Source organism: Oreochromis niloticus, linkage group LG14, assembly GCF_001858045.2.
Source record: "Oreochromis niloticus isolate F11D_XX linkage group LG14, O_niloticus_UMD_NMBU, whole genome shotgun sequence".
NCBI classification, from domain to species: domain Eukaryota; kingdom Metazoa; phylum Chordata; class Actinopteri; order Cichliformes; family Cichlidae; genus Oreochromis; species Oreochromis niloticus.
In genome coordinates this window covers 1,456,066-1,472,194 of record NC_031979.2, presented here as the reverse complement: position 1 = coordinate 1,472,194, position 16,129 = coordinate 1,456,066, and the positions used below count along the sequence as shown (strand labels likewise).

The window sequence follows — 16,129 nt, the reverse complement described above, 5'->3', positions numbered from 1 at the left end:
TCGTCAATAGGACCTGTACTTTTCATTTGGGAGCGATTTGTTTCGGCCTGACTTTTCTGTTCATTTTAAGCAGCTAAAGTGAGGTGCATGTCTGTGCGTGTGTATGGAGCCATTGGGTGCAGTCACTATAGCAACCAGGCTCACACCTGCCTGCCTGCCTAACGAGCTCTCTCTCACTCTGCCAATATTCATCTTAAACACTTCTCTTTCAACTGCTGCTGTGTCCACAGTGTTTGCTCTACAGCCATCATTTTACCCTCAAAACGAAGCCATCGTTGTTCTCTTTCCAACAGCATGTCTTCAAAGCTCAGAGATGTAACCCTTTAAAAGTGTGTGGATCCAAGTGGAGGGATTACACTTTAGTCATTCAGTGATTCAAAGAATATGAACTTTTAATATTCATTCAGATGTTTTCTGACTCTAAATAGTCTTTTCTCATTACTCAGGTTTTTCTAATTTACATTTAAAACATTTTCAGCTATTTTCCAACTTCTTCTCTGTGCTTGTCAGCTTTTAGCAGTTCAGCACTTTTGTTTTCAGGTGCAAATTTCTGTATTTTTCATCTCATTCAACATTTTTAACTTAAAATTCAGCAATTAATTCATTTCAGTGCATATATTCAGATTCAAGCATTCACACTGCAGTTTCTTCAGAAAATGCACTTTCTAGTTATCTATTATTTCATATTCCGTACGTTTTTTGGCATCTAACTCCTTCAAAACCGTTCAACTTAGAAAAACCATTCAAACACCGTTAGATTCCTCTTCTTTTGGACATGACTGCTTCTATTTTTCTCATTTTTAACATTTATATTTTTAATTTTATTCAACGTTTTTCAACAAAAATTTCCCATGTATTTCAATGGGGAGACCCTTCAAATCCTCATTCAACTTACTCATTTTTAAACTCCTACTACTTCCACATACGTTGACATAGAGCCACCATTCAAACTTTAAAACGAAGACAAGACATTCAACTATTCAACTTGTATTTATCTTTTCAATATCTTTTATACTTTTTCTTCAGTTCCAGTTTAAGTTTCATGATGTTTTCTCAGCCGTTTCAGAGTTTATAGTGGGTGTGTATGGGACGGAATGTTGCTGCTAGAGTGAGACAGCTCAACTGCTAGAGTGAGAGGAGCGAAAAAATTAATCCTAAAATATTTTTTAAAACTGCTGCTGTCTCCGCGGCGTTTGCTCTACAGGTATGATTTTACCCTCAAAACGTAGCCATCGCTGTCCTCTTTCATCCAATGTGTTTACTATTGTACTAGGTGTTATGGTTCTTTCATAAATGTCACCAAAGCACAGCCTCCTCCCTCCAACTCCTCCATAGACTCCAATGTTAAAATGGCTCAGAAGGTTCGTTTGAAAATCAGAAGAGCATGGTGTTTTTACACTGTCACCACGTCCATATAATAAACTCCACAGGCATGAAAACTGAGAATTAGGTAGACTGGACATTGCTGTCGCTCACGGTGAAAGAATTTTGTCAATAGGACCTGTACTTTTCATTTGGGAGCGATTTGTTTCGGCTTGACTTTTCTGTTCATTTTAAGCAGCAAAAGTGAGGTGCATGTCTGTGTGCGTGTGTACTGAGCCATTGGGTGCAGTCACTATAGCAACCAGGCTCACACCTGCCTGCCTAATGAGCTCTCTCTCACTGTGCCAAGATTCATCTCAAACACTTCTCTTTCAACTGCTGCTGTGTCCACAGTGTTTGCTCTACAGCCATCATTTTACCCTCAAAACGAAGCCATCGTTGTTCTCTTTACAACAGCGTGTCTTTCAAAGCTCATAGATACAAATGTTTTAAACTGTGTGCATCCAAGTGGAGGGATCACATTTTAGTCATTCAGTGATTCAAAGAATATGAACTTTTAATATTCATTCAGATGTTTTTTGGCTCTAAATTTTCTTTTCTCGTTTCTTAGGGTTTTTTTATTTTAATTTAAAAACTTTTCAGCTATTTCCCAACTTCTTCTGTGTGGTTGTCAGCTTTTAGCAGTTCAGCACTTTTGTTTTCAGGTGCAAAATTTCTGTATTTTTCATCTCATTCAACATTTTTAACTTAAATTCAGCAATTAATTCATTTCAGTGCATACATTCAGATTCAAGCATTCACACTGCAGTTTCTTCAGAAAATGCACTTTCTAGTTATTATTATTATTAGGGCCCGAGCACCGAGAGTGCGAAGGCCCTATTGTATCTGCTCTGTTTATTATTATTATTATTATTATTATTAGGGCCCGAGCACTGAGAGTGCGAAGGCCCTATTGTATCTGCTCCGTTTATTATTAGGGCCCGAGCACCGAGAGTGCGAAGGCCCTATTGTATCTGCTCCGTTTCTTATCATTAGGGCCCGAGCACTTCGAGTGCGAAGGCCCTATTGTATCTGCTCTGTTTCTTAATATTATTATTATTATTATTATAAGGGCCCGAGCACAAAAGTGCGAAGGCCCTATTGTATCTGCTCTGTTTCTTCTTATTATTATTATTATTATTAGGGCCCGAGCACAAAAGTGCGAAGGCCCTATTGTATCTGCTCTGTTTCTTCTTCTTCTTCTTCTTATTATTATTATTATTTCGGCAAATGAATCGGCCTTTTGAGGGCCTAAACATGCTCGAAAACTCATGAAATTTTGCAGACCCGTCAGGTCTGGTGAAAATTTACGTATTTTAATGTCCGTAGACATGTCCAGGGAAAATTGGCTCAGTAGCGCCACCTAGAAAAATGAGAAACGCGAGCCCCCGAGATGGGTATGACCTACATGTATAAAACTCGGAACACATATCTAACGTTCGGAGACGCACATAAAAGTCTATTATTGCCATGTCATAAACCCAACAGGAAGTCCGCCATTTGGAAGTGAAGGTGACATTTTGGCTCTAATTTTGCCATTTCCATGCCTTGAACTTTTGCGAACTCCTCATTGGAATTTCATCGTACAAGCTTCATATTTGGTCAGTGTCAACTACACACCTGGGCCATGTTAAATTGCGGAGCTTTTGAGTTTTCGGGTTACTGTGAGGCCGTGGCGCCACGGCGAATTTCGATGACTCGCCATGAAAATCTTATTGCCTCTCGTTCTGTCATACATTGTCCGACCTTGACCAAAGTGGACACATATGATAAGGCTCCACCCCTGAACATATTTCAACTGCCATATTTGACACCAGGGACAGCGCCACCTAGTGGGAACAGGAAATGTCATGTTTTACACTTTGGGGTACAGTATTGTAATGGGTGACATCTGCAGCCTCAAATTTCTCCAGGAAAGCCTTAAGGAGTTGGTCTTGGGTTACAGAGAAAACTGTGAGTTTTCGCTGAAGGGTGTGACCCCAGCAGCATGGCGAACATTGAGGTCTCGCCATGAAGAAACAAATTAGTGTAACTCAATGAAATCCAATCTGATCAGTACCAGATTTTACAGGGATGATGTCAGACCCGCCCTGAACAGATTGATATGCCCATTGTCAGGAATACGTAGAGCGCCACCTAGTGGCACCAGGAAATGTCATGTCTTTCATTTTGTTGTACTGATTTTCACAGGTTCATCGTAGCCACCTCAAAAGCGGTGAATATCACCATCAGTCCCTGTTGATGCTTCAGTGAGAAAATTGTGACTATAAACTGAACGGCGCACCCTGGTGGCAACGCAGTTCACCATGAAAGATGAAGTGGCTTTTGAGGGGTTTGGAAAGTTTAAAAAGTCTTGAAATTTGGCGCACACCTCTAATGTGATGAGGGATTTCTTTTTATATGTTCATTTTCCTTGAACAGCGCAAAATGGCTCCACAGCACCCCCTACAAAATTTCAAAACAACAGCCCCTGCTCTGTGTTTTATGTATGAGTTTGAAACCTGGCAAGCTTATTGGAGATATCAAGATGTACAAAAAAGTCTCTTGGAGCAATATCCCAAATCCAACAGGAAGTCAGCTATTTTAAAATGAATGTGTAATTTTGGCGACATTTTCCCCTCTTTTCAGGCACCGTACTTTGACGAACTCCTCCCAGGGATTTCATCAGATTGACACGATCTTCAGTGTGTGGAATCTAAAGACCTTTGTGATGTTAAATTGGGAAGCTTTTTACGTTAAAGAAACGGGGTGGTCATGGCGGCACGTGGAGTTTGTCACTAATGGTTAGAGCGCCACCTAGTGGGACGACTATAACAATGGTTGAATTAGATGAAATGTTAGCTGGTGGTTAAATGCATGAATTCCATCAATGTGACATCAGATCGGACGCACTGGTTTTAGGAGTTGGGCTTGGCTCGACGTGCTGGGGTGCGAGGGCCCTCATAACGCTGCTTGCAGCTTTAATTATTTTTATTTATTTTTTTGACCTGTGTGTATATTTATAGTATCCTTCTTATGCTATTCATGCATGTATTATTTTCAGACATATGGAGGTTATGTCACCCCCCTCTCTTCCTCATCATTAATGTTCTAGTCCAACATCTACTTGGGCGTGACCTAACCAATGAACCAATACCTACTTATGATATGTCAGCTGACCTATCTGTGAAGTTTTGACTGGTTAATTTGAATTTTTTTCTGTTTCCTGTCTTGTATTTAAGCTATTTTTTTACAATGTTTTACTATGACCCTGATGAAGGCCACAAGCCGAAACGCGTTGGTCAATTATTAAAGCTGTTGGGGTGGCTGTAGCTCAGGTGGCAGAGCAGGTCAGCCACTAATCAGAAGGTCGGTGGTTCGATCCCAGGCTGCATCCTGGCTGCATGCCAAATATCCTTGGGCAAGATACTAACCCCTGTTTGCCTACTGGTGGTGGTCAGAGGGCCCGGTGGCGCCTGTGTCTGGCAGCCTCGCCTCTGTCAGTGCGCCCCAAGGCAGCTGTGGCTACAATGTAGCTTGCTATCGCCTGTGTGTGAATGGGTGAATGACTGAATGTAGTGTAAAGCGCTTTGGGGTCCTATGGACTAGAAAAGCGCTATACAAATGCAGGCCATTTACCATTTGCTGGAGTTCCTGCTTTTTAAAAATTTATATAGGACATTTGATTACAACAGCAACGTTGACCTGCTGTACAGAATTACAAAATAACTAGTACCGAATAACTCTCATACTGTATTAAAAGGCAAACACAATACAAATGTGTTTTTAGATTAGATCGGAAAAGACTAACAGTAGGAGGCTGTGTAGGGGTAGATTATTCCACAGTTTAGGGGCTACGACCCCAAACGCTCAATAGCCTCTGTGAACCAGCCTACACCTTGGTCTGGCTAAAAATAAAAGATCTTTTGATCTAAGCGATCTAGAGGGCACAAATGGCTGCAAGAGGTCAGATAAATACCCAGGAGCCTGTCCATTCAGGGCTTTGATGGCTGTGGGTATGTACTCATGTGCTGGCTGTTACCCTCACCTGTGGTGAATGAGAGTGCTATGTAACAGGACCACAACGAAAATCAGCCAAATTGCATAGAAGGCAAGCTCACCAAACCGTTTAGTGATTAAATCAAAAGCTGCATGGGAAGGAGAGTTAGCGTTCACTGATTTGGTCCAGGACACGTCAAACTTCAGGTAAAGGTGGTGTTTACAGTTCGTTACTTTAGATGTTCTCCTATTTCAGTTGCTGAAGTCTTCAAATTCCTCTCTGGGTCTGAACACAGACTAGATGATGCCTGAGAGGCCAGAGACCGCTCATCACTCACGCACACTCAATCCCGTGTTCAACTTCCCCACGACACCCTGGAATTGACCCGACAACCAATACATGAGTCACCACACTTTACACATCACGTACCTAATGACCTTCCTGAACCCAGTGACCAATCATAATGGTATCAACACTCCCTAGTCGCATGTGAACAGGCTTAACAGTCATAATGTCAGGGTTTAACTGGCAACAGGCTTAACATCATTACTACCAGAGCAGGACATTTTCTGAGAGGCTCTGAAAGGAGGCTAAAAAGTATGTATGAAGTCACAGTTGGAACTTAGTCATTTCAGGTACAGGTGAATGGGACTAGCTATCTAATACACCCTCTCTTGATAAGGTGCAACCTATCAGAAGAAAGCTAGAGGTGAGGCTGCACCAAGGCTCAGTGTATACAATAAGTAGGGCTTATTCTGAACTGTGAATGAGGTAAAGCTACGGTGTTAAGAGTCCAAGAACAGACCTATGGAGATGGAAATGAGCAGAGGCTATGCTCTTTAAATTATTATGGTGTTAACTTACACATTCAGCAGATCCATTACAGTAACACTATGATTCAGATGGTGTCAATGTTCTACCTACTTCACAGATTCAAGTCCATTATTGCCCGTCCTTTTGCTTTTTCTTTCTTTTTAGCGCTGTTTTTTCCCCCCAACAAACTCCTGAGAAATAGATTTGTTCATCAGCAAATAGCAAAAAGTGTGAAGCAGGTTCATCAGATCTTTTTTTCCCAGAAACAGCTGCTCGTTGGCACTGGAAACAAGTTTAATGAGACCACTGAGACTGAATAGGGAATCCAGAAATCTAAACAATGGCTACATTATTTTGGTCTTAATTCTCCATGGGTTCATTATAATGAGCTGTAAACACACTCTGCACACTTTGAGTCACTGTTGATAGGGGGAAAATAACTGATAGTGCATATTAAACTGATGATAAGAATACTGTAGCTGCTGATGGAAGTTTTTGCTGTTTCAGCTCTGCACAGAAGAGCTTCACTTGCAATGCATGCTGGGAGAAAGAATGCTGAATGTGACAACAGAACTCAAAGTGACTACTCCCACCCTGAGCTCTGCTGCCTTCTGTAGCTTCACATGATTGTGTACTCTGTTTGTTCACGAGTAACATGCGCCTCCAGCTCATCTTGTTATGATGCTTTTACAGGAGAAGCTCTCTGCTCTTATATAAAAAAACCCCTGCCATCTGCCTCTAATTCACCAATAACACAGTCATACAGGATGGGGAAGGGAAAATATCTGCAGTTTAATTAACTACAGCTATCTAAATCCCCCTTTCTGTAAATTCCTCTTTAGTGACTGGAACATTTTATTAGCAACGGCCATATAATATAAATACACAAACACATGCACACACTTCCTGCTGTGATTTTGCCACTGTCTCAGTGATGACAGGATGGAGGACAAATCCTCTTTGCTTGCTGCAAATTTTATTTCATAACACGCACACACACACAACTGGAATGTGGACATCTGCTGAGTAATGCCACGGTCACTACCAAAAATAGCTGCCTTGCTTTTAGTAACGGCTGCTTGTCCACTCACAATTGGCTGATGCTTTGGCCAGCCCGGTGCACCTCATGACAGTGAAATAACATCTTGGCTTTGTCACCGTGGCAACACTGTTTTTATTTTTATTTATTTTTTTGCAGAATAGAAAACTAGAGGACACTGTGACAGGACTGAGCATAGAGAGATCTCGCTCTCAGAGAGAGAGTGAGGTGTGTGTGTATGTGTGTGTGTGTTTCTGGGAGAAATGGCTTTGAATAACTTGGAGCAGATGTGCCTTTTGACAAGTTTTAGAAGCTGAAAACACAAGTGATTTAGTCTTGGTAGTCAGCGTTTCAATCCTGTCATCTGATAATAACAAAAATAATTAATATGTGTTTTCGATGAAAATATTACATGAAACATAAAATATCGGAAAGAGGCAGGAACCATGTAAGAAGGCTGGGAGGTTAAGTCATATAGTAAAAAGTGACAACACAGGGGAAAACCCCAGACTGTTTTAAAATGACATTTTGGAAGAAAATTCCTTCTATATGTAATAAAATAAAGTTGTTTAATAAAAATGATAAAATACTGTATGGTAATTAGCCAATTTCTTAAATTATTTGATATTTCTGCTTCAATTAAATGCTTTTCCTTAATTTATTCTTGTGATTATTCACAAGAATATTGGGGTTTTTTTGTTTGTTTGTTTTTTTAACCCATTGGACCTCCATAGATTCTAACTCGTGTTCTTTTAAAGGCTTTGTCTAGTGCATTATGGGACAGTAAAGCTGTCCACTAAAAGCCACGCTGATGACATTATTTTGGGTGAGTCAGAAGCTCTCCAGAGGGCAGAGTAAAGCAGCTTTTATGAACTGTTGAGGAAAATCTCCCAAATCACACTGGATTGGGGGGGATTGCAGGGTTCTCTGCTCTCTCCATTATTCAAAAGGATAATTCCAAAATATCAGTGAACGAGCACGGAGCACTGACCTCTTTGCATTATACTATGATTCTGCATTATACTGTGCAGAAAAGGCCTAATATTTTTCTTTCATCCTACAACCTGACTTCAGACTCAGTGTAAAATGCAGTTAGAATCTTAGTGACTAAACAGTGTGTGAAACAGGACCCTTTAAACATTTGTGTGTAACAGTGCAGGAATCATACCAGCCTGTAGGACCAATTTAATGACAGCTACACCCGTTCTGCTAATTCTGCTAATTCAGCGATTCTTCTCTGTGAGCACTGTACAGCAGCACAGGCTGTGAGTGTGGGATTACACTCATGGAAGGCTCTACCAGTTTCATTTACACTGTTTAACAAGCAGACAACCGACGAGGGGGCCAAATGCACAGATGTATGCATTCAATTAACAAAGCAGCTAAATGCTCAGTTAGGTGCTCATCCTATAAACATATCATAACATACAGTGTTAAGAGATAAACCAAGCTGTGACATTACCTGGAGTCTACAATACTAATTCAGTCGAAAATAGAGTAGAATTTTCTGACCACCTTGCTTCCTCCCTATTTGTTGAGTCAAATATAAATGATATTTTCACACATAATTTTCTTTTTTTCTAACGCTACAACACACACACACACTACAGGTTGTTTCACACACTTATGCTGTAGCACTAACTACTTATGACAGTAAAACAAGCCTGAAGATGCAAATCCCCTAGATCTACATACCTCCATAATCATAATTTAAATCGATATATTCATCTCACACATCACTCCCCCTCAGTACTCTTGGATTTTTGTTTCTTGCTTGCCCAGTTTGGAGCTAGTGACCTCGGGAGAACAGGTCAATGACATATATTTACATATATTTAGACTTTTCTCACTTTTTAAAAAAATCTGAATACTTTTAAGCAACATAGAGTCATCCTAAATTCACTGCACTACTCTGGTGTATTTGATAAAAACATTAAGGTGGTGTAAAAATGACACACCTGCTTTTTGTAAAGAACCAAACTAGAACAGGGAATTTCATCACAGAACCAAAGTGTGCTGTGAAGACTACAAGGATGAGAATAAAGAAAGAAACCAGAAGACCGGAGATAAAAAAACAGAGCAGGCACAGGAAAGAATATGAATCCACTCCTCATATTCCCAGTTGTTCCATGTGAGCACACTGTGCACAACAGACGCAACCCAGAGGGATAACTTTGTATAAATGCTCTATTCATAAATGTCAGAAGAAGCTCAGGCAACCAGGGGAGCTGAAATCCTACTCCTCTTATGTTAAAAAGCACCAGGAACAGGGAGGCCACTTTAAAAAGCATTCCAGAGGCCAGGTAGGACTGCTCCCTAGACATGGGAATAAGAGACACAGGAAATGAGCATTTTGGCACAAGCCCAGCTCGGTGGAGGTAAAATCTGTCCATGCACCATGCTCAATTAATTCAAAGATGTTTGGACTGCCGGGTAGGGAAGAGGAGGGTGGCTTGGGAGCAAAATGGGTCAAAACAAGGTGAGGAGGATGGAAAGGATGAATAATCCCAGATTCTGGCTCTGCTTCCCAGAATGACTTCATAGGAAGACAGAAGGTGACCAACAGAAAGAGAGATTTTTACTCCTCTGACAGGCATTCAAGAAAAAATATATCAAAGACCACATGATAAATGTAAGACATGGTCAGTATATGTGTTTTAACAATGATGAAGTTGCTCCCTATTAAGAGAGGGTTTGCATAATGATGATATTTTTCTACCCTGTATGTCTTCATCTCTGAAGAGAGTGAAACTGGGTCACCTTCTTGCAGTACACAAATTTATACAAAAATATCAATTATACCCCGGTAATATCAGGGAATAACTATTTGGGAATTCTTTATGGATAAAAATAACTACTCCTATTGTCTCCTGTCTAGCATGTATATAACATTGTTCTCATTGTTAAGTTACAACACTGTATACACTGCAGGAAAAGTTACAACAATATGAACACTACAGCAAAACCTTTGATTTGTATGTAGATATGTGTATGTAAATTCTGTGTGTCCCTTGCAAAGGTTATAGCCAGAGCTAAAGGAGTGTTGTTATGTACTCCTTTTAATCACTTGTGGGGGATTAATTATTCACATAAACATTCCTGTTTATCTACAGATACAGATTATCTTAGCTGAGGCTTGCTTTGTCACATGTAGAAGAATAGAGGAAATGAAATGTGGGCTGGCAGTAGGGCTGGGCGATATGGCCAAAAATCCATATCGCGGTATAATTTGAAGCATGTGCGGTAACGATATATATCGTGATATATTATTTTCTTCTGTACAGTATACAGTATGTTCCACAATATAAGAAAAACTTAAAATCCTTTAATTTTCTCAAAAATCGACAGTGTTCATTATAATCCGGTGCACCCTATGTATGAATTGTGGTTGTACTTACTGACCTCGAACTGATTTTATGTGGTACAAGGCGCTCAAAAATCTGTCAAAAAATGTTTTAGTATGACTTTGGCAAGCTACGAAGCTGCACCGCTTGATGGATTGTCGGAGCATTACGGCTACCGTAGTCAGGAGCCTTGTGGGGTAATCTGGGTCCAAAACTCCGTCCGCTGCAGGTCCCAAAGTCAAACGAACACTGCAGCATCACTGAGAGTTAAAAACTGTCTAAACTCTTTAATCTTTAATAAAATGATCAGCGTTTCTGCTTTATCAGGTGTAACAATCAAGTTTAACATCCAGGCATCCATGATTAAAACGAAGTTACAAGTTAGCAGGAAGTTAGCTCGCTAGTTTCCACCTAAACATGATATACCATGTTCTGACTGAGAGATTTCTGACAACATTAAAACGTACAGCTCTGCTAGCACTTCCAACATAAATGAAGACACAAAACTAAACAGCAGTGACGTTTGTAGGGTTACTGAAGTTGAGCTAGCTGGTATATAATGATATGCTACGTGATCGCTGGCAACACAGCTAGGTTAGCATAACATAAACAGTGAAGCTAGAGGATGAACGCTAACTTTTTTCCACTCGATAAAAATAACGGGAGGGTTTTGATGGTTAGGGACAAATGCAATCGCATGGCAGGATGCTGTAAACGGACCAACCTTGTCACAGTTCTGGGTCAGTGTTGACCCAGCATTTTGAGTTTCTTATATTTTGGTTTATTTTTGCATTATGGATTATTTTCTGATGTTCTGGTGCTTTGTTTATTATTATTATCATTATAGATCTGTTTCAGTTATTCTTGGTGAGGGATCAGTTCTTAGGGTTTTGGGTTCTCATGTGTATTGCAGTTTCTATTCAGTGTTTAGTCTGTCTCTCAGTGTCGTGTCTGCATCTTTGTTTAGTGGTTTCTTGTTTCTTGTTTTATTCTGAAAGTCTTTGTCTTATGTTAGTGTGTGCAGCTTTGCTCCCCCTGTCTCGTTAGCCCTGATCTCTCCCAGCTGTGTCTCCCTCCTGTTGCCCATTCCCTGATTACCACCCTGTGTATATAAGCCCTGTGTTTTCCCGTGCTTGGTGTCGCGTCGTACCATCAGATTATGCCTGTGTGTTTCTGTTCTCCGTATTCAGTGTTCTCTTCATGTTTTGTTTCTGTTTTGTTGGTGCCAGCAATAAAGCTGTGGTTTTCAGTTACATTTCCGTCTCAGAGTCCTGCACCTGGATCCACATCTCCACCTGCCCGCACACAGAGCCCTGACAAACCTTCAGTCAGGAGAACAACTGAGATAATCCATCCACAATACGAAGTTAGTCATTAATATACTGCAACAACATGGGAATAGAGCAGCTGTGAGAGAATTCAACATTAATAATTCAATGGTACGGAAGTGGAGGAAGCGCAGTTTTTGGCTTTCCACATATTCCAAAACGTGTTTTGTCTCTTTGCTATTACTGTCGCCCAGCATAATTTGCAGATGATGCGATGTTTGAACCAAAAAACGCACAGCTTGATGACACCATCAACATGCGCTATCGCGGTAGAGCGGTATAGTCAAAATCTCTACCGCTGGCCAAATTTATATCGTTTCTACTGTATACTGTTTATACCGCCCACCCCTAGCTGGCAGTGAAAAAGTCAACTCAATAACATCTTTATGATTCACAGTATCTCCCAATGTCTCTAAGTCACACCAGGACAAAGCTAAAACAAGTAGGGGCAGAAAACACTTTTAAAATGTTTGAATTAAAAGTTCTCTCAGAAGTCTCATAACTAGTCTTATCAAGCAAGCAGGTGGGTTCACCTTTGAGGACACTACCAGTGAGAACAAAGGATGACACAGTCTGAGGCAACTTTCAGCTTTAGGTGGCTTGCTGTAACACTAAAGTGGAAGAAAAACAATAATGAAATGATTTATGATTTAGCATTATGAATCCCAATACTTAATCAAAATTAACGTGATGATTCATATCTAATGACAACACGTCTCCTTGCAGCCACCACCCCTCCACTTTCTTCCCCTGTCCCCGCCATGCCTGTGTCTGCTGGGGCTGTAAACTAAACCTCACACCACCAGCAGCAGGATGCCTTGGTATACCTGGCAGTACGGAACGTCAGCAACTGATTGGCTGGCAAAGCGGCGTGAGAGAGCGCAGCAGAACAGTCTGTCCTGACCTGACTCTGTGTAAACAATCTCTCTCCATGTGATACCTCTCCTGCTACTGTCCAGTTTCTCTGGTGTGAGCGAGAATGACGTGCTCGCTCACACCACGCTCACTTTCTCGCTCACTTTCTCTACATCTGTGTGAGCGCACAGATGTAGAGAAAGTCAGCTTATTTATTTCTCCCTTCTGAAAAGCACATAGAGGGACGAATCATCAGAGAAGAGTGACTCAGTTTCAGTGACTCTCACACACACATACATACATACACACACAAACACATTTCTATGCAAACAAACAGTGAGATCTTTCTGAAAAGAATGGTTCTCTTAGAGGAAAAAAAAGAAACACAACCTGTAATCCTCTGGACCTGCCTCTTGATTTAACCTGAGAGAAGGTCCTTGATGTCTTCACCCACAGGGAGTATCACACAAAAATCCACAACTGAGTACATAACAAATAGAGTGCATGTGACCATAAAGCAGCGCTTCTTATGTAACTGCTCTGTTCATCTTCACAAACCTCCACCACTGTGTGTGTTTCACATTCAGGAGAGAAATTCTCCCTAGATGCTAACAAAGGTAGCTACCAGCTAGCAGCACTGTGTTTACATTCTCCTGAAGGCTGGGCCTCCATGCCAGCCTCCATCTCCTAAAACATCTTGAGCATCTATTCAAGATTTTGAAATCACAGTGTGATAATATAAAAATGTATTATTGGTAAGAGTTTGTGATCTAAGGGGTTTTACATATTCTTTTGTTTCATGCAGTGCAAGAGTGTACAAACACTGCAATTCCAAAGTGATGGTTTAGGAAATGTAATGATGATTATACTTTATATATTCTCATCGTGTTACTCATGTATGCAACAAACAAGCTGAAATGCAAACACACGATATAACTCTAAATGTTAAAAGTCATGAGATAGATTAAGCAAACTCACCTATATTTCTTTCACATGTGTACTTACTCAAATATACATGACATATTCTCCCTTACTGAGACTAAGTATGTTTAACTTGACCTGGTACAGGACGTTAAGAAGTCGAAAGCGGAAGCAAAGAAATCACAAAGGTTATTTCTAGAAAATCTCAGCTTTTCAAGCAGCTGCAACATCTCCTCAGTACAATCTGTGAATATCTGATCTGGGCTTCTGTACTGATATATTGTAAAACTGCTGTAACCCCCCCCTTGTCCAATAAAACCTGGCATGATTGTTCACTAGTGTTTTCAACCTGGCTGTGGCAGCAGTATCACCACTGCAAGGTTACCAATATTGAGAACTACATGACCAGTGGCAGTAGATGTGACATCACTTATGGTGTACAGTGCCATTCATGAGAGCGAGAATGACGAGCATGAACGAGCCATAACTCCTGTCCATCTTAATTAAACTGACTACAGTCTATAATCCATAATAATTCAAGGTAATCAAAGCATGAGTTTAATAAAATCAAAAACAAAGATAATGATCACAGAAATTCTAAATATTTAATTTATTAAGTTTACAAAGTTTAATCTGCATAACTACTTCGAGCATTTGGGTCTACAGTTGTTGAGGTTGTGTTTGCCCATCACCCATAACCAACATGTGTTGCTGGGTGGATGACTGTTACTGTGTTAGCACAGAGCCAGAACAGAGACGATGCTCTGTTCCTTGTAAAGACAGAAGAGCTGCTGCTCAAGCTGTCAAGCTGGTCCTGACTAAGAGTGGTGATTACCTGCCATTAAAATCTTTATGGAAAACAAAGCAGTGAGTCATGATCTCAGAGTTTCATTTAAAAAAGTAAACCAACATCACTGTTAGCAACTGAAGTCACAGAATTACACTATCACTTCTCTGAAAAGACAGATTCGTGATCACATTTTACACATGATGGTTTTCAAAGTGGCTGGATATTACTTGCTGTCGACAAACAACTTTTGAAGTTGGAATTCAGTGAGAATGAGTTGGTAAGCTGTGGTAGAAAGCAACCTTTAATCTATCAGCTGGTTCACCCTGAGCCTGCAGTGGACAAACATGTGCATGATCACAGATGACAACACACATACCCACTGTAAGCTCACGCAAACACTCCAGCATGCTCCGACACACATTTCTCAACTCTTAAACTCACACACCAGCAGAAGGGCACGACATATTCATGTGCAAGCGGTGGTCTGCAGAGACGGAGGAGGTGCTGAGCCAGAGCTGAAGGACAGGGCCAGGACGGGAGGAGCAGGTGGGATGCTGACAGCGGAACAGACAACAGAGACGAGCGCGGCAGAGCGCCGGGCTGGGCCAGCTGTAAAGTGTATTCTAATGTGATTTGCCATTACATAACAGAAGCTGGCATACAGCAGAGCCGCTCCACGCTGCAGCCCAAGAACATGCACACAGACACACACCAGCAGCAGCAAGCATCATAGCACTAAAGGTCACTCCTCTTCTGCTTGTATCAGGGCAGTTGGCAAGTCGACTTTTTAATCTCACTTTATGCATGGCGCATGTGCACCATTTTTTTTTTAACATCTCCATTCATCCACCAAGGTTGAAGACAATTATGACAGCACTGGCAGTGTCTCATGTACTGTTTGTTGCACTGACAGTATTAAAACTCTAGTTATTGATTATGTTCATTTTTGCTTAGTGGATTTGTTTAGTTCTTCACTTGGCATAAAACACACTGTGTTTTTGGCTGCATTCATCCAAAATAGAGAACACTTTTCAACTATAAAAACAACAATACACAAAGAAAACTGACAAGACCACTCGGTGAGCAAACAACACAGCCAGTGATCACATGACTGGCTGAGGAGAAAACATCAATAGCTATTTAGAGTAGAAAGTATACACCACACACTTTTTTCTCCAACAGACTGAACTGACTGTCAGAATTTTCCTCACACCTACATGTGATAGAACCCACAACAGCCAGAGGCAACCTCCTCCTTCTATACTTTGTGGTGCATGCATACAGGTCAGCCAGAATGATTTATTCCTGCATTTAACTCCACTGTAACGCTACAATGGGATTCATATGAGCAGTATAGTAAGAGCAGCTGTAGTGTATGAGGGGGATTAAACGCTGGTTATATAACCAGTGACCTGCCAGTGCAGCCCTACTGATCCTGGCACAGCAGAGTACAGCTCGGCTTAAGAGAGCGGCTTACCTCTGCAAATGATTCATTCAGCGTTAAACTTGCTTCATCTTTCACAACATGCATAACACCGGGAGTGAAGTAACATCTGTGGCCTATTTTAATGAGAAATCCTCCCACGGGAATCATTAACCCTCCAACACATCCCAGCACTTACACAGATAATAAAACATGATGATAAAACATCAAATATACACTTGCAAATTAATGAGAATTTCATACATTCAGTATAA

The 16,129-nt window shown here is 40.8% G+C and overlaps 1 protein-coding gene across 8 annotated transcripts in view; it reads right to left on the bottom strand.

Moving 5' to 3' along the window:
- usp2a (ubiquitin specific peptidase 2a) overlaps positions 1–16,129 on the bottom strand; it is a 66,162-nt gene that overhangs the window by 23,680 nt on the left and 26,353 nt on the right. The gene's annotated exons all lie outside the window — the stretch shown is intronic.